Raw genomic sequence first — 26148 nt, 5'->3', positions numbered from 1 at the left:
TATGATGAAATCTGGCTGCTTTCGACCAAATCCTTCAGCTTCCTCTGCAGTTTTATTTTCAAGCTTGTTTCTGCTTCATTTCAGCCATGCTTCCTACTAACCGACTGTGTTTTCACACTTCAGGTGAAAAAAAATTAATCAAATGTGAAAACATACTGCATTGAGCAAAGTAAAGTGTTCCAGAGCAAGGTGAATTGGAAATCTGTTTAAATGAGATTTGAATAACTATTTTTATCATTAAATACCACATTTCAACTTACTGAAATTTAATGCTGGTTTGCATTTTGTCTTAGAGTTGCATTTTCACCGGTTACTAAACATTAAATTGCAGTGATTCAAGGCCAGGTTAGACAGGGGTTGGAACAACCTGGTCTAGTGGAAGGTGGACCTTTCTAGTTGAAAGGACCTTTAAGGGCCCTTTCAACCCAAACCATTCCATAAGATAACCATTACACCAAACTGAGCCTTCTTGGTCTATGAGGAACCATTATTTAAGTTATTGTATAGCTAAACAAAGAATTAGTCAGACCTCAGTTTTCATGTTTTCTAATGCAATTTTGATTGATATTTTTTAGTTCATTTGTGTGGGGTGCTACTAGGACAGAAGAAAAACATTGAAATCAAATGCATAACAAAAGATTTGTAGAGTAACTTTTATCTAAACTTTGTGTTAGCTCAAATATATACATTGTATAACCCAAACCCAAGATAGTAACATATTCACTGGTGAAGGTGATCTCTTGGCATGTACAGTCTAATATATATATACATACATTTATATATATACACAAACATATGTGCAGTCTGGATAAACCAAACTTAAAAATCATCACAGAAGTGCAAAGTTTAGGAAAAACAAAAAGTTCTGCTCCTCAGCAGCTAAGAAGACACAAATGCCTCTGGTTCAGCTCATTCAGGTAAAAAAGAGCCTTTCACTGTGCTGTATATGTATATACATCTAAATCACTTCTAGTGTCCTTGCAGAGCAACCCCAAGCTTTTCTTCTACACTCTAACTTGAAAAAATGGATTTTGGCCACCAGAAAGTAGCATACTTTCAGGCAAAAGCTGATTAAACACTTCAACAGCTCCGATTCCAAGTTATCCACCATGGTGGACAAGAGTCCATAAGTTTTATCACAGCAAATACATATTGTTCAATATTAAATATTGATGGCTAATACGAATATCGAAGTACATAGAAGACAGACATAAGTCTCAGGATGCAGTTTCACTATCTTAATCTGCTCCAGCTGCAGACTGCTGGTAAAAGGGGCATTCACAGGACTGACACAAATTTTAAGAACACATTGTATGAAAAACAAATTGCTAAAGTAAGATTTTTATATGCTTTTTGCCTCTTATTCCTCATTAATGAAATATTCCTCTTAGGCTCCTTGAGCTTCCCAGAACAAGCTCTTTCATTTTGGCTCAGCCTGTGTCATTGAAGGACAACCTCTTTTTAAGTATCAGTGCCATTACTTCAGACCCATTGCGACTGCCACACAGCTGTCCCTTCCATTCCCATTCCAGTCTGTGAATTTGCTTCCAAGCAGAAAACATCCTTGTGTGTGTCAGGCTGAACTGCATGTCCCTCCTGGGGCAGCTGGACAGGAGAGGCAGCTCCACCTAGCAGAGTTAAAACCAGCAATAGATACAGGACAGACAATTCAGGACCAATTCAAGAGGTAATTTCATTACTCATTTAATACAATTGTGAGTTTCTCCCAAAAGGGATGCTCCTGTCCTCCCTCCCTACACCAGACAGAACTTCCTTCCTCTCCTTCCCTTGTACCGGGCCGATGATTATACAGTAACATGGCAAATTAGATCTCCTTACCCTCTCCCTCAAGTGTTTTTTCCAGGACTACCTTTCACTTGGTTCAGTGAACTGACTGATGAAAAGACTCCTCGTGTGCCATTTTTTTTCTAAATACATCAAGTATCTCGATTTGAGGTTGGATTGTAAGAAACCAGGTATCTGGGCAGCGTTAGCTCTTCAGGCTGAACCAGGGAGCAGATAATGCACATACTCAGGACACTACCAGATGGTATGCAGAGACCTGCTCTTAGCTTCAAGTTATGATAAATCTAATCCATCTAGGGTGCACACAGAATATAAGACAGAACTCAAATTTTGCTAATTTGAGTTGCCTTGTTTGTAGGGTATTATTTCAGGACGTGTAGAGGAACTAGAGTTTCATCTCACAGCCTCTGAAAGAAAACCCAGACCCTTAAGCTCTCTCCTTTGCTCCATCCCCTTGTAGCCAGGACCCAAACCCTGCCTTGGGGAATGTCTGGCATGCTTGACTGCAGCATGAACAGATGTAATGCAGACTTTTTGCCAGGTTAGCTCTCTGATGGTTTAGTGAGCTGAAGAAGCCTATCAGACAGTCACATAAACATTACAACCAACTCAGGTAATGAGGACCAGACATGCAGTGACCTCTGGAACTGCCTCCAAATTCTGCAGTCCAAGTTGAGGACCACATTAAAAAGGGTAGAGAAATATACTCACAAACTCACTAGAGTTTTCATGATGCTCTGCGGACACAAGTAACCAGGGCTACAAATGAATACCTGAGTACACATCAGCATGGACATTCAGGTTCTAAGTTTCTGAAATGGACAGAAGCTTTTTGATAAAACAGACAATAATGTCTTATTTCAGAGAGGGTAGAAACATCCTGGAAGTACCCAATGTCAGGCTGGATGGGGCTTTGAGCAACCTGGTCTAGTTGGAAGGTGTCCATGTCCACAGCACAGGGGCTGAAATGAGATATTTGAGGTCCCTTCCAACCCAAACCAGTCTGTGATTCCGTGATGCAGCAGTGGACCACATTTTCTTTCAGCCACTGTAAGCATCCTCCAGGACCAGTTTGCAAACACCTGCATGAATACAAGACAGACATAGTACACAAAACACCAACTACTTAAGCCAAACATCACTCATAAGAATGACTTGCGTCTGAAGTCAGTTATAAAACTGCATATAAAACAAACACCTAAAACACAGTTAGAAGGCAATTGATGTTTTTCATAGAATTAGGAATGTTTTTCTGCGAGCAGCTGGAAGCCAAAGGCAGATAGCATTCTGTACCAAACATGTCTTCCCAAATTTTGTCAGCCCTAAGGAGGAAACTGACCTACTCATCAGGTTCCACGTTCACTCAAACACAGTTTGCTCTCTACAGATTTCTGGTGGATGTTCTTGGTTCTGGCTGCTTGTGAGTTTAGCTCTTCCTGCAAAAGCTCTGGTCATTACTGCCTGAGATCTGCAAAAGTCCAGCACGCATATCCTCCTAGACTTGTGTAAGATCCAAGCCCTTCCCTTCCCTTCCCTTCCCTTCCTAAAACGCCAATAGAACTTCTGTCTCCCCTTTTCTCCATCCTTCTTTCCTTCCCTTTCCTCATTCACCCCCACACTGATTCCTGAAAATGTGAATGGTCAAAATCAGAAATCAAAGCTATCTACTCTGTGAACTGGACTGGGTAAACAACTTATACCAACAAAAGGAGCAATTTTTAGAAAAGTAGGCTGAATCTGCATAGCTTTTGCTTGCAATATCAACCAGGTAAAAGCAATAACTTCTTTTTTCCTCACCCAAACTTCTCCATGCCAAAGTCCATGGGTTAGATCAATTCAGAGTTTAGTTTTCATGAAGAAATAACAGTCCAAGTTAAGGCGGTTCCTATTAAGTGAAATTCAGTTTTGTACATTTGGGATACGGCAAACATTTACAAGCTTAAGACAGTTTCACATCACATACCTTACGATGGGAATCCATGATCCCAAGGACAATTGTCAACTAGGACATGCAGTTATTGTAAACAGACCCCTGAAGATGTTAAAACACAAAGATTTTACTTCTTTCAAAACTAACTGAAGATCTCAATACAATTGATTTAGTTCTAATACTCTAGTCCTGAATAAAGGTGAACCATCACATGGGTTTCATGTTTAACCCCTCCGTGTTTAGAATGACATGGTTACAGCAGATCAGTTCCTGATTTTGTTCCCTAGAAATCAGCATGAGATGAGGATGTACCACACCAAAGCAACAGTGAAGGGAAAAGCTGACTACACCAAAATCTAAAACTAATTCCTCAATTAAGAATTAAGAGGAAGTTTCTCAGAAGCCTGCTCACAGCCTCTTTCCAGGTAAGGACAGCACAGCAGGAACATGACAAGGTTTCTGTTTATGGGACCCAGATGCAATTGCAGAACCATGTAGCCAGGAAGAGATTTCTGGAGGAGAGATTATTCTCTAAGAAAGGGTAAGTTCAAAGCAGGATCCAGTTGTTCAGGGCCTTACAGACTGAAAATCTCTAAGGATGTAGATTCTAGCATTACATACCATTCTCATCGCAAAAGTAGTTTCCTTTTATCCAACGGGAATTTCCCTTGCTGCAAGTGGTATAAACAATGAGATTTTTTTACCTGGTAATATCCCAGGCCAGAATAAAAAGAAAAATAAAAATGAACACATCAGAACTACTGAAAAATTCCCTTTCTAAAACTGTTTTATAATGAACAAGCAGTCAACTCAGATACTTCACTTTAAAGGCATAGCTGGAGCAGAAATTAATCTCCTGGTGTATTTTTCAGGGCAGATGTTGATATATCAAAATAGCAGGCTTAATATTAAACTGATTGCCAACTCTGAAAAATGTTCAGTATTTTCCAGAAAAAGACCACATGAAGAACTGCATGAGATCTGAGTAGTGCATCATCCAGCCTGAATCAGTTCAAGAGCAAATGTCTAGGCTAAGGCAAAAGAAGAGCACCTGACAATAATTGCCCTTTGCCTGTACATCCATGTCTACTTCAGGCAGTGTCTGTCTCTCCCAAGTCCTGTACAAGGTTCTTCCCCAGTGCACTGAAACACTGCTGTTTCTTGTGAACAGGAAGTTATTTATTCTCACACTTAGGTGCGGCAGAAAAAGAAGGCAGCATTGCCCATAAAATCTTGGTGCCTCTCTCCTTCCTTCAGTCACAAAAACTATCAAGAATTTGACCTATTATATACAGAATATTCTTCCACCCCACTCTTACAAAACCCCCCAAAATAAGCAATATAAAGTAACACACCCTGGAGGTTTTATCAAAGACTAACTCTTTCTGATAGCCCATTTGAACAGCTCTGAGCAGTCACAACTCCCATTGCCCACATGCGCTGTCCAGAGAAGGAACTTTCCAGCTCTGTTTAAAAACAGCAAGGATTGTAACACCAACCTCAACCTACAAAAGCCTGACAATAGCTTCTCTAAAGACAGGCTAGTTTGCCAACACTCACCTGGAGAGAAATTATCAAATACTTTTACTTGGTGTAATATTTCCTTTCCGTAACATTACTTGCATATTTCTCTCATTTTGACCTTTAAGCAGAATTTAGGCTGATGCAGGCATCTCAGACATAAAATGAAATCCCTATTTACTTCTGTATTGATTTTATTCACTCCAACATCACTCTTTTTTCCTCTCTTTCCAAGCTTCATTGCCATATCCTTTTGGAAAATGGCAGTTTAATTACATACCCCATGTCCAGTATTGCAATGCTATACCTGTGATATCTAAAAAAAAAAATCCTCAGAAAATACGTAAAATGATCTGAAGAAGGGTAGTTGTACCACAAGATGCAAGAAAGACAGTATTAGTCCAGGTGAGTTCTGGTATAATCAGGCGCCAAACCCCATTGCAAAGAATATCATATTCGTTTAAACCACCATGAGGGAACCAAAGTATTTATTGAGCCTCATCCACAGCAATTTCAGCTAATGGGTTTTAGCTGATTAGTGGAGAGATCTGAGACCACCCACAGAGCACTGAAAATTTAATTATCTGTGAAGTCTCAGTAATACAATTACCCTGGATCATAGTAACAGTTTAAAAGTAAAATTACAGTAACTCACCACTGAACACTTCCTCAGCACCTCCAGAGTCTGATTCAGTCTTGGGCACAGCCGTGCCCTGCTCAGAAGCAAGGTGTCCCCAGGGAAACACAAGGTCCTTGAGACCACGTGCTCACACAAGTGACCATGAGGGGTTAGCTCAGCAATACCAGCAGACTCCACCACTCCACTCCCTACTCTTTCAAACTCCAAGTATCTCAAGGATTTGCAGATTAAGGTCATAGCTTTTATTTAATGAACTGGAAATAATGACATGCTTCTGTGATCAGATGCCCTTGTGCGGGTCAGGAGCAGATGTTAAACACGACTCAAAAGCACAGTTCACTTGAGTAGTTTATGAGTTTAAGTTAGTGAAGTTTGTCTTTGTAATTCAGTGAAGAAATGTTTAGCAAGGTGCTAAATCAGCCAAAAATGGCAAAAATTTAATTCTGTCAATAAATATGCAAACACAACGAAGCAAGTAACAAACCACAAATAAATAGTACCTGTACACTGAAACCATATCCAGTTTCCATGAATCCAAACCCACCTGCTTTTCTAACTCCTGTGGAACAATCCCAAAACAACAGTATTGCAACTGGTTGGTACTTTAATGTATTATTTCTGTAGTAGATGCAGCTGGAACCACCACCACAGCATAAGAAAATGCCACTATCCCAGCTAATGGTCAGACAACAAAGGTATATTAGGTCTTGCTGTCAGAGAAGTTTTAATACTCCAGTCACAACCTGAAAACACGAGATGCAAAATGAGGATGTATGCCCTGAGCTGCAGGAACTGTATTTGACTTTGCCAGGTATTTCTACTATAATATTTTGTTGAGAAGTTGCACTGATTTTTCCAATAAAAACTGATCAGAGGGGCCATTTTAGCCTGCCAGGCTGCATATACCTGCTCCACCATTCAAAAGGATTTCTCTTGTGAACAGAGCTCTAGAGCTAAGCTTACAAAGCCCCATGAACAGCGTTCTGATGAAGTGTTAACTGCAGAATAAATCAGCTTAAATCCGGGGAAATGTTCCAACAGATCAAAACCTCAGTGCCAAAGAAAAAGGAGGAGGTCCTGCTCCCACTTTAGAAATATCTCTTTGTTTTGAGCCTGCCACTCACTATTTCCACTTGGTGGTCTTAGTCCTTTTATCAAGAGACAGTGAATAATGGGTTCACATACATGCCATGCTGCTAAGACTGTGCTTCCATCATATCCTCTTCAAAGACATCTTTTTGAAACTGAAGAGCTTTGATCTATTTATCATTCTTTACAAGGAAGTCATTGCACATCTTCGATCATTCACATCAGCCTTTTCAGAATCTCTCCCAGTTTCACCGGGTCTTTGAGAGCAATGGGACTAGTATTCATGCAGAACTCACAACACAGGTGCACTGTGAGCCAGCACACCACTGTTTCCTAGTTTGATCACTATCATTTTTCAACAAGTATCTAACCTTCAATCTACTTTTCTAAACAATGAGATATTTTGATAGAGCTCCCCATTATAACCCCCAGTTCTGCCTCTGACTGGCAAAGCAATTCAGAGCTCATGCATGTAGACATAGAGTGGGGACTGTTCTCCAGCTGCATTACTTCACTCTGCTGAATTTTAAATGCTACTTTATCACCTAGTGCCACAGGATTTTTTTCATGTTTCCTCAAAGCTAACTATGATTATGTTTGTTGATACAAATAAATGTCACCTGTCTTCAGATTCTTTTTCTACCTTTGACATCTCTGTGCTTTTGGCTTCCCCATCATTCTCTGGCAATGATTAATACTGTGAAAACACTGTATAAAATAAATCTTCCAACTGTCTGATTTACAGCTATATTTTATTGGATGTCCCAACAGTCCTCATGGTCCCAGAAAAGCCGGTTATTCTGCACTCACCTCCTGCACCAGTCACCCTTTCATAAAGCTTTATTACTTCCCTTTGTCTTCCCAGTGGCTTCCTTCCAAGGTGCAAAGTCCTAAACCGTTTAATGTCCCCTTCTCTCTTCTAATTCTACGCCTTAGCTCTCTCATCACCTCTCCCTTTTCTAGTTCTCTTATACTCAACAGTTTGCCAGATTATGCTGATAATAAGCTACAGTGTTGATTATTCTGCTTAAAATTTATGATTTTACTCTTTTTAGAACTTTCACACTTCCTCAGGGAGATGTATTAGAGTTTCTCTTTACAAGTGTGCCTTAATACTGCCATAAACCTTCATAAATGTGCATGCAATCTTTGACATAATGCCCTGCTTCCCCCACCACTCCCAGAGTTGGGAATTTCATTAAAAATATTTTATTACATAATTTTTAATCTAAGATGTTCATATGTTTCTGTCTTGACCTCAAGTTGACTTAGTTTTTTTTTGGTTGTTTTTTTTTTTAATTAGCCCTTTTATGTACATTTGCTCCATTTGTGTATGAGCTACACTAGGAGCTGCAAAGAGAAAAAGTGTCCATCCACTGCAGAGAAGTCCTACACTCCTCCCCTTGTTCAAGGGCTTTTATGAAATGAAGGGTGCACAGGGAATCATCACAGGTGCAGGCATACATTTCCATTCATTTCTTTTCAAAACAATGGCTTAATATGGTTTAGTTGAGTAAGTTCATCATGATCTCTTTCTAGGCTGTGCTCTTGGTCTTCTTTGACCCTTCAGGCAATGCTTCATATGTCAGTATTACTCAATACAGTCAAGTCAGAGATCAGTTTCCTTGATCTATCTGAACCTCCTGTTTAGCAAAGGAACACAAATTTTTCTCCACAATTTCTTCACCAAACCACACACTGGAATGAAGTAGTCTTGTTTCTCTTTGGACCTTTTGAGTCAGCATGGAATAACTTTGCATTTAATGAAGAGACCAACACTTTCCATTGCAGCCCAATACACCGCCACCTGATACACTCCTGATAAATACTCACCTCAGTTAAGAGATAAAATGTTTTGGTTTTCCTGCAAATGAAGATGTAATTGGGGAGAAATCAAGAAAGAGGTAAAAGCTCCAAGGCTCCTTCTCCTCTACAGTGAGTTTGGAGGAAAATACAAGATACAAGATCATTGATTGAAAGCTGTTTTCTACCTTCTACTATGCAATCAGCTGTAGTAAAAGTCCTTGCTCTTCATCTAGCCACTGCATGAGAGAGACAGCACAGCACTGCTCAACCAAGCTTTTTACCGGGTTGGTGGTGCCTGTGTTAATGCAGGTGCTCAGAGGAAGAAACAGCAGCTGTCAATGTTAAGATATGACTGTTATCCCTTAAACAGGAGGAGTATACAGGCATGCCAGTAAAATAAGGATGGAACTTTCTAATAGCTGCCCAGAAACCACTGCAGGCCTTGTCCGTTTGGCCAGACAAGAGAAAGAGATCCCCTTCCTACTACAACTGCACCCAGGAGTTCGGAGACACCAAAAGACACTAGGAGGAAGGCACCTCTGCTCCCCACAACCTGGTTTTCCCAGTACCTCTGATCCACACAGATTATTGAACCCTGCTGCAGGGAAGCAGAGACCAAGGGCATGGAACAAGTCCCTTGATGGATGGATGGAAAGGTGAGCCCCAGTTTTGAAAGCTGAGGTCCCAGACCCTGGAAATCACTGCTTGTCAGAAACCTTAGGGTTTTCTTAAAAACACAGAAGAAAATATGAGTCTAGCGATTTAGGATAGGATAAAAATACTTCACACTTCACTAAATGAAATATTTAAAATCAGGATTTAAACTCTGTGAGCCTTTCCTTACTGAATGTTTTGACACTACAAAGACTGTATTTGCTTAAGTCATTTTTAGGCCAACAAGGTGACTGATGATGCATTCTACATAAACAGTTCATTTCAACAGGGAGACAAGATAAAAATAGCAGTATAAGTGCCATGTTAAATATCATTCCATAGCCCAGAACAGTTGAAAGCTAGAGATTTGAGAAAACATTAATACATCACATCAAGGAACAAAACTATTGAAAAGCAAGATATCTGCATTACAACACTTTTCAGTTCAGACAATTAAAGCTCAGGTAACAAATTAAGCTTTCTGGTGCAATGTGTTTCAAGCGATTTCATTTTTTTTCCTGAACAACTATTACCTACCAATGAGAGAAAGCAAAGATATTCATATTCTGGAAAACACAATATGATTATTCTCCCTAAACAGCTGAAAAATATGAGTCTAAACAGTTCTTATTTTATGAAAATGAAGTACTGACAGTATTTCTCCTGCATTTATACACAGCTTTAAATTAATTTCTATTCTATTATGAATTTCTTCAAAACTATTACGTTAATGGTCACTGGTTGGAGACAGACATACAACAGGACTCACCGAGGGTCAGCAACAAACAGCCTGGTTTATTGTTTGGGATCTCCTTTTACAGGGGGTTCAAAACTCCCAGGTTTAGACAACTGACTGGTTGGGGTTTCAGCACCACCCAGTTCTCTGGCCAGTGGTATGCCTGCATAGGGGGTTGAAAACGATTGGCTGAGGTTCCCTGGGTAACTTCAAATCCATCCTATCACTGCTTATCCAGGGACCTGTTTGAGAACGAACTAGGCTTGGCCAAGCTGGATTTTCTGTTATGTCCAGATTTATTTGTCCAGCTACAGGCCAGCTGTGCTGTGACAATTCCCCTTCTCATTTTATTAAAAAATGCAAACTGTTCTCTGTTATCCTACCTGCTAGGGCCCTTTGCAGACAGGATGACAAAAGACAGCACGGGCCTAGTTCGAATGAGGCTTTCCATCCAATTCAACAAACCTAGCTCCCATAGCCAGTGATGTATCCCATGTATCACTGGAGCTGCAGCACTACACAGCACACCAGGAGCTGTCAGGCAAGACCACCAACAACACAATCCTTCAGACCAGCATGTCACAGGCTAACTGCTTAGAAGTTAAAAGTACAACTTAACACAACAAACAAGAAACCATTCAACTTTTAGAACCATCAGAAAAACACAACTAACAGGAAAAAAAAATTTGTAAACAAACAAAATCATTAAATAAACTGCCACTTCAAGAGTCCCAGATTTCCATGAGGTAGATGTACAAGTTGTTTCTATCACTGCTCCACATATGGCTCCATGACATCTATTGAGAGGTCACCAAGGGGGTGCTGCTTGTGAACCCAAGGAGGACGTAAGTGCAGGTAGACACATCTGGAGGTATCCAACACGTCCCGGTGTCCATGGAGACACAAGCATACCCCCATCCCCAGGTAATAAGATCCTACGGACCCTCTCACCTACTGGTGATAAGGTCTTGCACCGTTACCTTGCGTTTGGGCAACTGAGCATTGCTGGGTGATTGCAATGACAGAAAGTGTGATTTAAAATTACTGGGTTCTGGGAATTTTCTAATACTGTCAAATGATTTAGGGTATATATAGTTTTAGCTACCCTGTTCTGTGAAGTCTCACTATACATTCCTCCTTTTTGTTTATTAAGTATATATTTTAAAGCGCCATGTGTACATTCCACAATGGCTTGTCCTGTTGCTGAGAGGGGAATTACCAGTGTGGTGAGACACCCCAGAACTGCAGGAATTGTCTTGTATTTTGTGAAATGTGAGCAGGGCCATTGTCTGTTTTATTGGTATGGGGGATACCTAAAGCAGCAAAAGCTGATCACCAACGTGCAATGGCATTCTGATCTTTTTCTCCTGTGTCAACTGAAGCCCATATTGCTGATGAAAAGGTATCAATGGATACATGTATGTATTTTAGACATCCGAATTCAGGGATGTGTGTGACATCAGTTTGCCAGATTTGTAAAGCACGCAGTCTACAAGGGTTTACCCCCATCTGCAGTGGTGCAATGTGGCCTCAGCACAGGTGTTAACTATATTATGAGCCTCTGCGTTTGACAGCTCCAAACACCTCGGTGGAAAAAACTGTGTGATGCCTCTGCTTGGGTAAGCATGCCTGGCTGTGGTGCTAAGATTAGTACAGAGTAAAATTTCGTTAATCAGTCTCATTGATAAAATTTCAGTGGATTATGGTATCTTGGTTAATTCTTTAAGAAGCTTTAACTTTATCCTTAGGATGAATGCCAGCTGTCAGGCTGGCGCACAATAATTTTTTAAAGGATTCCTGTGAATATGAGCAAATTCTTACAAGCATCAGTGAATAATGGCTTAGACAGAGTTGTTTAAAGGGTTTCAATGTTCATGCAGGCTTTGACCTGGTGAGCACTAGTTAATCACTGTGCATATTTGTCACTTCACCGTATGGTACTAATTAGATGTGTTTACCTGAAGGCAAGTAAGTTTTGTTTGCTGTGGTAGCTGAACTCACATCTGTTTTCAGCCTTAACAACTATAAACATGAACACAGTTTAACCTATTAAATTCAGAAAACATGCACTTACTATGAACAGTGAGACAATACATCCAACAAAACAATAAGCACTACTATACAAAATTACTAACAACTATTTAAATGCTTACCTCCACCCAGGGTCTGTCACAGCTGGACTTAGATAGCCTTTTCTGGAACAAGGCTTCTAAGTCTACCTCAAAAAGAGCTTTTATAAGGCCAAATTTACAAGTCAAAGTGACCCGATTTTATCCTTTTAGGATAGAAACACCTGGGATTTATGGCGTACTTCCTGTACCATCCAGGTCCAGGGCTTGATCAGGGCCAGGGACTTGGCTGGGAAGGTTTCCCCCTAACATATTTTAAAAACAACCTTTTATTTACTGAAAAAGTTCCCCAACATAAACAACTTACAAATAATCAAAGAAATACATACAAGTAACATCAACTAATATCCCTGTGCCAGACATTAAGATGGCACTTTTTAAAACCATAGCTTATTTTAGTAGGCAAATGTTAAAATTAGCTAGCAGAATTAAACACCAGAATTTCTAGAGGTTATTTCTGTGCGTAGCCAAATGCTGCAGGTGGCTGCTTGGGACCTCCCCAGGATGGTGGCTTTCAGCATGATTTGCTCAGTGGTCTCAGGGATAACACAGTGGTCTTGCTTAATCGTAATGATTTGTGGCTGGGTAAGTGATAGGTAACTTGCCCTGTAGAGTTATGTAAAGCAATTCATATTGGTTAGCTAGTTTCAAAGCACCATAGAAAAAATTTTTGTTGCACCAGTATAACGATTTTTGAGGGATCTCTCCCATTTAACTGCACACACCTTAGATGGCATTTAGTAATTAACTACAATTAATGTAAAAACAGTAGATGCTGTCCTTGTAGGTCGGTGGGGCAGAAAGATCCATCTCAAGCGATGAAGCAGGTTAGACTGCTGTGCGTCCCATTGACCAATAATTCCTGGAGGGTGTGAATTAATAATGATAATAAACACTGTAATAAAAACTTTAAGACATACCTGGTAAATTCATCTGTCTATTATGGCTCGCTCTACTGTTTCTAGAACAGTTTCTGCCTTTGGAATTAATTTTCTCGGGGAGAGATTCTGGGTTACCTCTGCTAATATTGAATAGGGCTGATAACTGTGAAGCAGTTAATTCTATACAGGGTTTTACCCAGTTTATGATACTTCAAAGCTTTTCTGCACATATATATATATAAAGGTTTTTGTGCATATAACTCTTTGGGGTTTTGTTTCAAGCTTGAGTACCTGTGGGTTGGAATAGACATGCTTCCAATTTCTATTAAGGCTCATAGTCTCAAGTTAAAATGTGCTGCAATGGTATCTGGTAGGAGTGGGGATGGAGCCGGTGCTGGTGCCAGCAGGGTTGCGCGGGTTTTCTCTCCCAGGCCGGCAGTAGGGTGGTGACTCATGTTCTCTCTGTGGGGGCCTCGTGTATTCACCAGCAATGAGGGTCTTCGGGGCTGTTCAAGTCTTGGCTGCTGGCTCGGTGGGATTGTGGCAGCAGTGGGAGCGGGGCTGGGTCTGCGAGCAGGAGTGGAATCCAGTGCCATGGCTCTGGGATTTCCTAGTTCTGGTGCATTTCCAGGTGTGACATTGGCTATACATCTGAGCACCTGTAGTGAGGTATCCTCGGGACTCACCCATGAACTGTAGCGTCAGATGGCTGTGGCCAACAGAGGTGGGATCATGGGCACGGGTTCACAGCCAAGCCAACTGGCTTCAGGTAGAGACGGTCTGAAGGTTTCTGTGGCAATGGGCGTGTGTGCAGTCCCAGCATGGGTGGCTCAGGTAACTGTGCAGGCGCACTCAGTGTAGTAGGTGGGGGGGCCGTCTTGAGGGTCATGTGACACTGTGGTAAGGTCACAGCAGACCCACCAACATGGTGGCGGGCTCTGACCCAGCATAACAGCCCCGCGTGGCCACATGGCGACCTGGTGGCACACAACACTTCAGCGCAGCCACGCCTCTGCTGCTTGCCGCAATTCCGCCGGTGCCGTTTTTGCCGCCGGGGCTGGGCCACTCTGCCACCCGCTGGGGCTTTGCTGCTTGGCAGAGCTCTGCCACCCGCCATGGTCCGGCTGTCCCCCTGGCTCCGCCACTTGCCACCAGTCAGCTCCAGCCAATATCACATTGCGCAGGGTGGCGCGAGTTGTTTTGTGATACTGTGTAGGTCCCCTCTAGGACTACATGGATCGGGGGACCAGGGGCCATCTTTGGTTCTCCTGCCCTACCCCCGGAAGACTTACGGCTGTTTGCTGAGGGCTTAGAAGGGGTTGACATGGCTGCTGCAGTTGTTGCTAGGAAAAACGATTTGTTGGTGGCAGTGAGTAGCCCTGCTCCGCTTTGGTGGTTTCTGGGTCCACTTGCGGCCATCATGATGCAGTATCTCATGGTCTTGGGCACTGCTCATGTTGGCTGGGTCTCCCAGCCTCTTGGGTGCTGCCATCGTGTTTCTCAAGCTTTTTGAGTCCCGATTGCAAATGTGGTGGTATGTAGCATTCCGCGGTTCCAGGTGCTGGGGGCTCTATGCATGGCACAGGCATGCGCAGCGCTGGGAGGGCTCCAGCACGGGGGCTGCCAGTCTCTCTTCTGGCTTCTGGCACTGCAATGCTTCTGGGATCTGGTGCACACACTGGAGGGAGTCCCGGGAGCCAGTGTGGGGGTGATCTCAGCCCCTGCCCTCACATGCCTAGCGTGGCATCTTCTCTCCCATGGGCTGCCTCCTGCGCTTTGCCGTTCTGGGATGTTTCAGTGGGCTGCACTCGTGCCATGCAGGCTCTGCCATCTTGAATGGGCAGCTCCTGTGCCACGTAGCAACCACCATCTTGGGATTCTTTGCCAGGATTTGCCCACGGTATTTCCACTGCTGTCCCTGTGGTCCGCTCAGCTTCTAATCACCTCAGCAAGTTTGAAACAAGCTTCCATGGCTTTACAGCGTCCATACGGCTTCTAAAGCCTGCTGCTCATGCTTTACTCCCCACTGAAGTAATAAAAGAGTTCATACCTTCATAACTGGGTGTTCCACTGAGATCCATCCACCCCTGTCTTCGGCAGGGTTTTTCTTCTATTTTTAGGGGTATGTAAATCTGGATTTGAGCAGTTTTTTACCACAGAAGGCTTTGCTTGCCTCTTGGTTTTTCAGCTTTTCCGCTTCTAATCAGGCTCTGTTTGCCTTTTGGTTTTTCAGCCTTCTACTTCTGGTCAGGTTCTGTTCACTTTTGTCTGTCTCCTCTGCTCTTGCATGCAGAAATGGCTGCACTGACCACATCAGGGTTCACCACATATTACGTTACGGTTGTTGGTTGGAGACAAACATACAACAGGACTCACCGAGGGTCAGCAACAAACAGCCTGCTTTATTGTTTGGGATCTCCTTTTACAGGGGGTTCAAAACTCCCAGGTTTAGACAACTGACTGGTTGGGGTTTCAGCACCACCCAGTTCTCTGGCCAGTGGTATGCCTGCATAGGGGGTTGAAAACGATTGGCTGAGGTTCCCTGGGTAACTTCAAATCCATCCTATCACTGCTTATCCAGGGACCTGTTTGAGAACGAACTAGGCTTGGCTGAGCTGGATTTTCTGTTATGTCCAGATTTATTTGTCCAGCTACAGGCCAGCTGAGCTGTGACAGCTTACTATACCACACAATGGACTTTATCCTGTTTCATATTTCTTTCTTTTTTTTTAAAGAGAGCACAGGCTTTTCTTGCTGTTTTATTGTTTTTATTGTTAAGAAACTCCTGTCTTTATTAAAGAAAAATGAAACAAATCAAGGGGGAAAAAGAAGTTATCCTTCATAAGGCCCAAGGAAAAACCTGCATTACCCTTCTACATTACTCTTCTACTACTGACAAAAAAAGATAATATAATGCTCAGTGAATGTCTCCTCCCTCTGTCTGAGAAATCCTATGCAACGCAATTTCCAAAGCTGGCATTTGAAGGCTGTCTTGGGCTTGTTTCACAACCTCAACAAAACCTTTTTTAATTTTTTTTAAACAAGGAAGAAATAAGGCTCTTTTCCCAGATCAAACCATCTCTTGAGGACACTTCCTGAAGCTCAGCCTGAAGTGACACAAGCACACAGTTCACTGTCCCTTCCCAAAAGCTGCTCCTGCTCTGCCTTGCAGCACTGCACATTCCCATCTGCTCTTCATTGCTGACACTGGAATTCCTACAGAAAGTCTGCTCCCTTCAGGATATCACAGTTAATAAAAAAAAAAGGCAGAATGACATACTTCTTCGACATTTTTAGAAGTCACTGCACTGCCAAAGAAAACAATGTTCAGTAAGGAAATATCATTTTCTAACACCTAAAACCACTGCCAGAAATGGAACGCAGTCACATGGAACAGGCACAGGACCCCTTCCTGAGAAACCAACTGGTAAGCTCTGCAAATAATTTTAAAGACATTGTTATACTGGTGTGAGTGCAGCATAAATATAATTATAGCGGCCTAGAATCCCCCTTGAAAACACTTTATTTAGGCAATTGCTACCAAACTTCACAACAAAGGCCATTTCTCACAGTGTAAGCTCTATCACTATCCAAAGGACTTGATGGGTTCATTATACTTGTGAAGCTTCTGGAGTACACGGGACCAGGCAGCTCTGATGCTGACACTGCTGTTTCCCAGATTTCAAGAACTGCTCAAATACCTAGATACAGGACTGTCAGGCTACCTAAAATTTGAAAATGCTTGCCAACATTCCTATGTATTTACAAAGAATTATTGAAGAGATACTCAACATCAACAGAAAACCAACCAAACAAAACAAAACCAGCAAAAAAACATTTGGTAAGAAACAAGTCTCTGTTACTGCTTTGGTATGACCCTCTCAGGCCAGAGAAGGACCAGAAAGGTGGCATGACGTCTAGATTTGACAAGACCTCTAAGATCATTCAGTGGAATCATTAAAATACAAAATCAGAAAAAAAATCTTCCATTTGCCACTCAAAGTGTAGATGTATCAGAAAGTAAAATGGAGGGGAGTGGGGGTGTCAGCAAGATGACGGCATTTCTTATCCCTGCACCACCATCTCTATGCTTCCCAGTATGGCACCACAGAAGTTCAAAAAAACCAGAACAGTCCCCAAAGAAATCAGACCAGCAAAGGTTTTTAACTTCCTTGCAGGTCTGGGGTGGGAAATGGAACACCGGCTGAGTGACAGGGAGTACTGCAGTACATTCAACCACTTCTAAGGCAAGTAACACCTCTGAGTAACCATCACAGACCTGAGATGGCTCCTTCCCTCGGAGCACAGCCACAAAGAAATCAGTCAGCAATTACTGTCACGAAAGAGTGTGGTACAGATCCTCTGACCACATCCAGACAAGCACATATTCAAATACCACAACAACAATAATCAACCTGGCTTGAAGTCTTTTAAAAAGCTTCTCCAACTGGAGCATCACACTTTGCAATTCCACATCAGTAACTCCGCATGTCGGAAACAGGAGAATGCTCATGGTTTCTATTTCTTAGGATCTGAACTGCTGCCAAAGAGATCAGAGAAAAAAAACCTTTTGGAGAGCAACAGAGCTCGCACACATGTGGAAGTGCTTCCTGAAACTTGGCTGGCAGCAGGACAGATTTGAGTTGTTTGAGGCATTTTAGTAGAAGCTTAGAAAACTTTTGTGATCCTGTGAAAATACAGGCAAATTGTCTCTGGCTCCTGCCTCATGTGGTCAGCCTCACAGCTGAGCTCAGGGGTAGGACAGCCATGAGCTCCAAGTCCATTTAAAACAGTAACAAATATAGAAATTAGGTGCCCAAAAGGCATTGAATACCTGGGTGTCCTGGGTTGTAGAATGGGATGTGCACAAAGTATTCTATCACCATCCTCATGAATTGTTGAATCCAGGTGGGGCAGTGTTTTTCCAGACCCCCTCCCTCTGGGCCATTATCTTCTCTTAATGGCCCATCAAATGCCTTGCCCATGACTCATGGAGAACTCCCTCCAGGAGCTATCTCTGTTTAATGGGCCATCAAGGACCCCCTGCATGACTCATCATCCCATTGTGAGATGCTCCGCCCAGGGGGAGGAACCAAGCATTCTCACCTGGATATAATCTGGGGTTTGGGACAGTACAGGGGGCCCTTACCCACTGGATTCCCAGAGGACAAGAGCTACCAGACCTTTCTACGGGATCACTGCTTCAGGAAGACCACCTCATCTGGACTGCTTCCATCACCCTGCTCAAGTTGTATTTTGACTCTGTCAGTGGTCTTCTGTATTATTGCATCTATTTTATTTTACTTTCTTTCCTTTCTTCCTATTAAATTGTATCTCTGACTTGGAGCCTCTCACTGGTTTTGCTTCCAAACCACTACACTGGGGAATGGTTCTGCTCAGTGTGGCCAGAAAAATATTTTAAACCTTTACTTTCTTATGTCAAGACCCTCCATGTGGCAGCGTTCCCAGGCTGGGGTACACCTGCATCTCTACAACACACAGCCCATATTGCTGCTCCTCTCTGTAGTGGAGAGCTTGCTTTTTCATCAGCATGACACCGAGAAAAAACAAAATGACACATAAGCATAGATCACCTGAACTACTTCATTAGCTCTTTTGTACAAACAAAGCCACAGCACCCTCTCTCTGCTTATGTATTCACTCTGCTGGAAAAGTCCGGCCCTTTTGCAACATAGATGTTTGTGTTGAAACCTTGACAATGACAGGTCAGTAACTGAAAAATGTCAGTTGAGAGTGCTAGATTATGTCAACTCTTCAGTTACAATAATTCAGTTCTATAGCAGAGCAGCATGAATAAGCATGGTGCCCAACACTACCAAATCACATTGTGGCCATGGCGACAACCCATGGCTACAGTCCAGCACTACAGGCTAACACAGGCAAGCCAAGGATTCACCAAGGAGACATCCTGATGGACATCTAATCAACAACTCCTTCCTTACATTTCTTACAACACCGGAGCAGCAGTAACAGTGGTTGCATTACATAGGCATTGCACAGTTTAAAATGTTGAATAATATCTCTCCTTTTAAAGCAATGTCCTCACTGTGAACCAGTAGCCCTGCAGTCCCACATTTCTGCTCTCAACTCCAAAGTACTCCTGGACTCCCACAGGCACTGCAACCTCACAGCAGTGTGACCATGCTCACCTGTGTGCAGATGGAGCAGACGCCACTCACTGACAGGAGATCTCGCAGACTATTTATTAAACATGAATTGGCAGGAATACCTCCTGAGTGTTCCATCCACCTACTGCTAGAATTAACAATTTTTTTTTTTTTTTTTTTGCAATAATGAATGTTTCCAATTAACCACCTGAAAAATGTCAGGAAAGCATAGTTTTATTCTGTGGCTGAGCTAATCCACATGAAGATTTTCACCAAGCTCTGTGTCTTTCCTTAGGTCAGCTGATGGATAAAGCAAAATTGCATCGTAAAATGAGAAAAAAAAATCTTCCCTGGCTTTCCTGAGAGCCATATGATATGTATTTGATAATCTTTTCATCCAAGCTAAAGGAAAAAAGAAGTTTAACTTATAACAAGGGCCATTTCTTTCTGGAAAACCGTATCAGAATGAACTATAAAAGCAAAGCAGCTAATATAGAGTTCTTATACAATGATTAAAAACATTTCTTTGTCAGCTGAGCAGCCTGTCCTTGCCCAAGACTCCCAGCACTTTTATATTAGTTCTCCACCAAGGCAGAGACAAGCTGCACAGCACATGAGCTGGCAGCACAGAAAAGCAGACTTAAACCACTCCCCAAGTCACATCTTCTACCATCTGGGCACAAGTCCTCCTTTTCCAATCTAAGTCATATAACTACACACACAAATCAAGTTTTTCTTTCTGCCTATGCAAAGGTAGAAATCCCCTTCACAACTTGAACCCATCCCCCCGCCTCCAGATTTTATTGGCTAAGTAATAAATTTTAAAACTACCATTGCCAAAAGAAATGTATAAAAACATAAGCACCTAACTTCAGTTTCCACACAAAGATAGTAAAAAAAAAAATCCTCAGCAGAAAACTACTATGTGTGACAACAGTACTGGAGAATTCAAGCAAATTTTCAAAAACAGATCTGAAAAATCAACTTAGTGAACAAAAATTTCAGTAAAGATCTATATCCTTTGTATTTAGAAAACCTAAATGTACACAGACCTCAAGTAACTCTAGAATTTACAAAACATTATAAGGGTATCAGTAGCAAAATTTGTGAATTTCCAGTTATATTTTTAAATTATTTATGACGCTTATAAATTAATTAGACTAAAGTCCAAATATAGGATAAAAACTATTACTAGATCCTTATTAATTTACATAAATGCACTAAACCCCTTCCTTAATCACTGTCTTTGTTTAAGGAATTCCAGATGTTAACCCATGGTCAGACTGTGTATCTGCCTCAGCACAGGGAAAGCATCCAAGACACAGGTCACAAAATTGGCTGAATTAGTACCTAGGTGTAATTCATACCAAGCCATGCTAATCTAACTACAGCATCAAATGGGAGCATTTAGGAAGTGCATGCACTGACACGTGGCCTAAGTCTAGACCGCAGTTCAGCCCATAAGGTTGCAGTTTCAATCAGCAGCAGCAAGCACAGATATATGCATTTCCCTGACTGACTCTAATTAAACCCCCGCATTTGTATACTGCCAGTACAACACCACTACATCTGCATTAATTTCTATTCTGCTGGGCTCATTTCTAGTCTGAGCTGCTTGCAGACTGGGCTTACTGTGGGGCAGCAGGAGTGCCAGAGAGACACGACACACAGAGCCTCTCCCTGAGTAGTGTTCATGGCAGATGGAACTGCTGCACACAATATCCAGAGAACTTTAGAAAACCCTAAGTGGGAAAGGCCTCACCTGGACTAATACGCAGCTGAAAGCAGACCACAGAGGGTGGGCATAAGTGGTCAATTTTCCCAGAGAGAGAGACTGCAAGGAGCCTTTTGCAGCACTGTACTATACACTGTATTCATAAAGTCACGAAAAATGGGCAAGGAGTGGAGTGAAAGTCTTCTGAAAATACAAGCTATTCTGAGAGCAAAGAGAAAGGCTGGGTGAAGATCTGCAGAAAAACTCTCTGAGAGTAATAACAGAGAAATAAAATAACAGATTAAATTCAGCACAAATAAAGTTGTAGTCTGAAGATAAATGGTCCTTATTTCACATATCGAGTGGTGTGTTCCAAACTGATCATTAACATTCAAAAAATCTTGCTGGACTCACAACAGATTGATTAAAGCATCAGTTCAAAGTCATTCAACACATGAAGAAAAATGTTAGAAAATGATTACTAATAAAACCACCATATAAAAATATAGAATAGCTATATCTTAAATCCTAGATGCACTGCCTGCTCCTTGCTTTCAAGAGAACATAAGAGAAAGGAAAGTATTTTTTAAAAGGAAACAAGGTTTGAAAATACAAATGAAGAATAATCAATCAGGCTAGGTTTCTTCTGCCTGGAAACAGATTGCTGCAGTGACACGCAACAGAAACCTGTACAATCATGAACTGAATGGAGAAGGTAAATTGAGATCAGTTCTTTATTGCGTCAAATAAAACAGCTAAGAGATAGGAAATTAAGCCAGCAGCTGTCAAGTTTAAAACAAAACAAAGAGAGGCAGTCAGCACCCACAAGATGATTCTGTGCTCTGGAACATCTCCCCTGGGACATGGCAGTGCCTTACATTTAAGTGGATGGGAGACATGGGCTAGTTCACAGAAGAAAAACTCATTAATCATGAACAAAATAAAGGCAAACATCCATCTCTTGACATCCTACAAATGACAAGAGACAAGAGGACCATCAGGCAAAGGTTTATATTATACATCCTGACCTTATGCTCTACTTTTTGGTCACTGTTAGAAAAGAACAGCACTCTTAACGACAAAAATCAATTACATCTCTGGTACTCCTCAGACTTTTCTGAACTCAGTTTACTTACCTGGCAAAAGCCGATCTTCTGGGGAGATGAGGACACAGAAGGGCTGGATTAGTATTCTGATCATTCAGCAAACTGAACTGGATCAGAAAAACCTCCAATAAATGCTGAAGGTGGAACAAGAAAGAGGGGAAGGGTATGACCAGCCCTTTTGCATGACAGCCAGTCTTTAGATCAGTTCAAGGTGTAACTCACAGCTTCATTACCAAAACAGAGGTGCAAAGGAAGCAGCTGATTGCCTATCTCCTCTGTTCAAATACACAGGTAAAAGCCACAATTCCAGCTCTTGTGGGGGGAAAAAAAGTGCTGTTTCATATCTTTAGTCCATCTGGTAACTACAAAGAGAGACTGGTTTATACATGACCAAAGAGTAAAGGTTACTTCAAAATTAAACACTACATTTATAACCTCTCCTGTTTTTGTATTATATAAAATAAAGAACACCCCTTTGGGGAACTAAGGCCATTATAAATACAGAAATGCATCCAAGCCTGGAAAGGACAATAGCCAAATGAAAACAGAGCTATCCCTTCCATGCTTCCCACGGCATCCATTGAATTACTGCAATAAGTGGTGCTATACCAGTCACAGTCACAATGGGATATGACCATGATCAATAAGATCATTAAAAATCCAGCAAATTCAAATTTATAATTCAGAATTTGCAAGAATAGAACTGAAAACCAAGTGAGGTTATTGAAGTCTCTCATCAACTCTGCTTCGCACAATAGTAGGCAGTCACCCACCCCTTTCCACAGCAAGACCAAATCACAGCTGCTCTGCTTAATAACTGACCTGACCGGCCAGAACACTGAGAATTTCTGGGAAAAGCAATACAGGATTTTGTTATTCTTCCCGAACCACATTCACATAAACCTGAAACCACTGAGGAGCACTGAGACACCTATCAGGAACACTGTCTTCAATATTATACGGGGAAACTACGCTCCACTGCTCCTGGAACCATCACAGGTTAAACCAGGCCATAATATTCACAGACTCAAATAACCTGAGCCACCCCTCCACAGTGCCCAACGTGGGCTTAAGCAGCATAGATAATACTTACTTATAGCCAAGACACAGCTGACATGATGAGCACGAGATAAGCCCTGCTCAGGGAGGTTTATAGTGCCTATGGAAAAAGAACTGAGGGCTTGGCTTTACCATTCTCCAGGAAGAAACTAAGCTACTGTCTGTGAGAATGGGAATGAAGTGATTAAAAATTAAAATCCCTAGTCTCTTCTTACACATAAAAAACAAGCCCTTCAAAAATTTAAAGCTGAACTGCTTTCTCTTTTGTTTTTATTTTTGTCCTTAAACCATACTATGATTATAAATTTTGGTGCTTCTTACTGAAATACGTAAATATTACTACTTTGCTGTAATGGCTACCTTGAGCATACAACAGAGGAATATTTAAAATAAAAGTATCTTTAAAAATATTTTCTAGTATACCTTTAAGGAACCAAAATACATGTTGAACATAATAAAGCCTCTGAAATCTAAAGGTACCGCTACACTTACACTTTCCAATGAAAAACACTGAGGACTGTGTATGACCAATGTGAAATAAGAGCTGCAAATGCAAGCACTGGAGGGCTTCTGAAGGGGATTTGAAATTAGAAAAATCCAAATCAAACACATTTATTCATCTGAATTAATTTTAAACCTCAGATGTAGAATGAGTAGGTAGCAATATAGTTACAGTTTCAATAATGCTGCTTCCAGCAGTTGTATAATTTTAACTGTATATTATTTTTAATTCCCATTGTGTAACATTTCCAGCTTCTACCTTTGCGAACATCTTGACACAAAGCAAATATAAGGTACATGAAACTGCTGCCCTAAGACATGGTGCTTTGTGTGTCACACAAGGTTCAAAATCCCAAACAAAAAATTGAAATTGGAACAGTCATTGCCCATCTTGAGCCCCCACAACAATCCCCAGTCCAGTGGCCAATAATCCAGATGATTCCTACTGATCACCATGCTTCTTCAGGACTCTACTCCAGTTCACTAAGTGAGACATCTGGTAAGCTCTGTTTGCCCACCCCAAGGAAATTATCGGGCTAGAAAACCTTCATGCTAATTTTAAATTGAGCTCCTTGACTTTACACAACCTTTCTGCTTTTTCCCCACAGACTGATATGCTGCTGCTAAACCTGGTCTGCCAGGCTCCATAGTTTGGAAGACTATTCTTTCTACAGACAAGGCAAAGCAGAAGCTAAAGCAGCGAGCCTCCAAGTCCTCTGAACATGGGAGACTCACAAGCATGTTTGACACATACAGCAGAAGCAGTTTCTTCATAGAATGGCCTGAGTTGGGGGGGACCTTAAAACTCCCGCAATTCCAAACCCCTGCCATGGGCAGGGACACCTTCCACTAAACCAAGCTGCTTCAAGCCCTGTCCAACCCGGCCTTGCATACTCATATTCCATTCTTCTCCACTTGTAACCCCCATCTTCTCATCACCTCAGTATTCAAGCACAAAAAATCTTCCGGATTTCCCAGACACAACTTCCTGATCCCTACCAGACAGCTCCTGTTCTCTGGAGCAATACGGACGTGACCAAGTCACAATCTCACAGCAATTCACGCTGTGACTGCACCTTATCAAGACATGATCACGCACCGGTTCCAACCTCCTCAGACTCCCAAGCCGTGAAGGAAAGGACAGACCCCGGGCTCTCCATCAGCAATGCAACACCTCGAGGCAGTGCCACGAGCCGCCAGCCTCCAGGCAGCCTGCTCAGGGCTCACAGCCTCACCTGTTTTCCCAATACCCCATCTTCTATACGGCCACTTATAATGATGCTCTTTAAGACAGCAGAAGCCTCTGATTTCACGACAATGTTTTGAATTACTCCTTGTGACTTACACTCAATACAAAATATTTATTGAACAGAAAAAAAAGAGGCATGATGTTTCACGTCAACGAAAATCTTTAAAAGCTTTTCCCTTCCCATTCATATTCCGACAAGACTAGGCCGAATATAAAAAGATAAACACCCAGTCTGCGTTGTCCGAAGTAAATAACACAAACGAGAATTCTGAGATCTGAATGCCAGAAAGAAAAGCTATAAATGAGAGAAAGCAGAACGCCCGACGCACTCCCGTCCGTTATTTCCATGAAAATGTAAATACACCTCCGCAATAACCTCGGGCACTTCCGAGGCGTTTCCCCCACTCCCGGCACAGCCCGGTGTGACGAGAATCATTCCCCACTCGCAGCGGGGGGAGCGGGTCTCTCGGCCGGCGCCTCACAGCGGAGCCGGGCTGCGCTGAGCCCCTCCCTCAGCGGCGCGTCCAGGCGGGCGACGGCACCGACCCCCCCGCGGCGAAACCCCCCCGCCGGGACCGGGGCGCGGCGGGACACACGGCGCCCGCGGGCGCGGCTGCCATTTACTCCGGCCCGCCCGCCCTTGCCGCGTGGCATCTGCTTGCCAGGGACAGCCGCGCGTCCCGGAGCCGCGACGGTTCCGCGAGGTGGCGGAGGGCGGGGGGTCCCGGCGGGAGGGGCGGGGGAGGGATCCTGGCGGGGCCGGCCCGGGGCTCACCTGGACCGCGGTACCGCCGCGCTGCGCCTGCGGCACGGAGCGCGCTGCGCCTGCGCGGGGCCCGCCTCTGCGCGGGGTCGGGACGGCGAACAAGATGGCACCGCCCCCCGCCGCCCTCGGGCGGCGCCTCTCGCTGCTTCCCCTTCCAGCCGCCAGGTGGCGCCGCCTTCGTGTGGGCGCCCGCCGGGCCCCGACCCGGCCGTGAGGGCGCCGCGGGCGGCGTCGTGGTGCCGGGGCGGGGCAGGGCCGGGACGGAGTCGTGCCGCCGGGGCTCGAGACAGCGCCAGTGCTGGCGTGGCTCGATAGGGAGACCTCCTCAGAGCACGACTATCCCTCCGTCTCCGCTCAAGGGCCGCAGCAAACCCGTCCCACAGCAAGCTTCCCGCCTGTCTGGCGTCTGGCGTCTCGGGCCTGTCAGGGTGCG

General features: G+C 43.0%; 1 protein-coding gene across 3 annotated transcripts in view; it reads right to left on the bottom strand.

The window, feature by feature from the left end:
- NDRG3 (NDRG family member 3) overlaps positions 1 to 25790 on the bottom strand; it is a 68359-nt gene extending 42569 nt beyond the window's left edge. For all 3 annotated transcript variants that reach the window (XM_066198690.1, XM_066198691.1, XM_066198692.1), the window contains exon 1: positions 25725 to 25790. The gene's annotated coding sequence lies outside the window, so the exon portion shown is untranslated. The remainder of the gene's footprint in view (positions 1 to 25724) is intronic.
- Positions 25791 to 26148: the final 358 nt, after the last annotated feature.

This window comes from Chamaea fasciata, unplaced genomic scaffold (genome assembly GCF_029207755.1).
Source record: "Chamaea fasciata isolate MVZ Bird 193981 ecotype frontalis unplaced genomic scaffold, bChaFas1.0.hap1 SCAF_17, whole genome shotgun sequence".
Taxonomy (NCBI): domain Eukaryota; kingdom Metazoa; phylum Chordata; class Aves; order Passeriformes; family Sylviidae; genus Chamaea; species Chamaea fasciata.
This window is presented reverse-complemented; position numbering and strand designations above follow the sequence as displayed.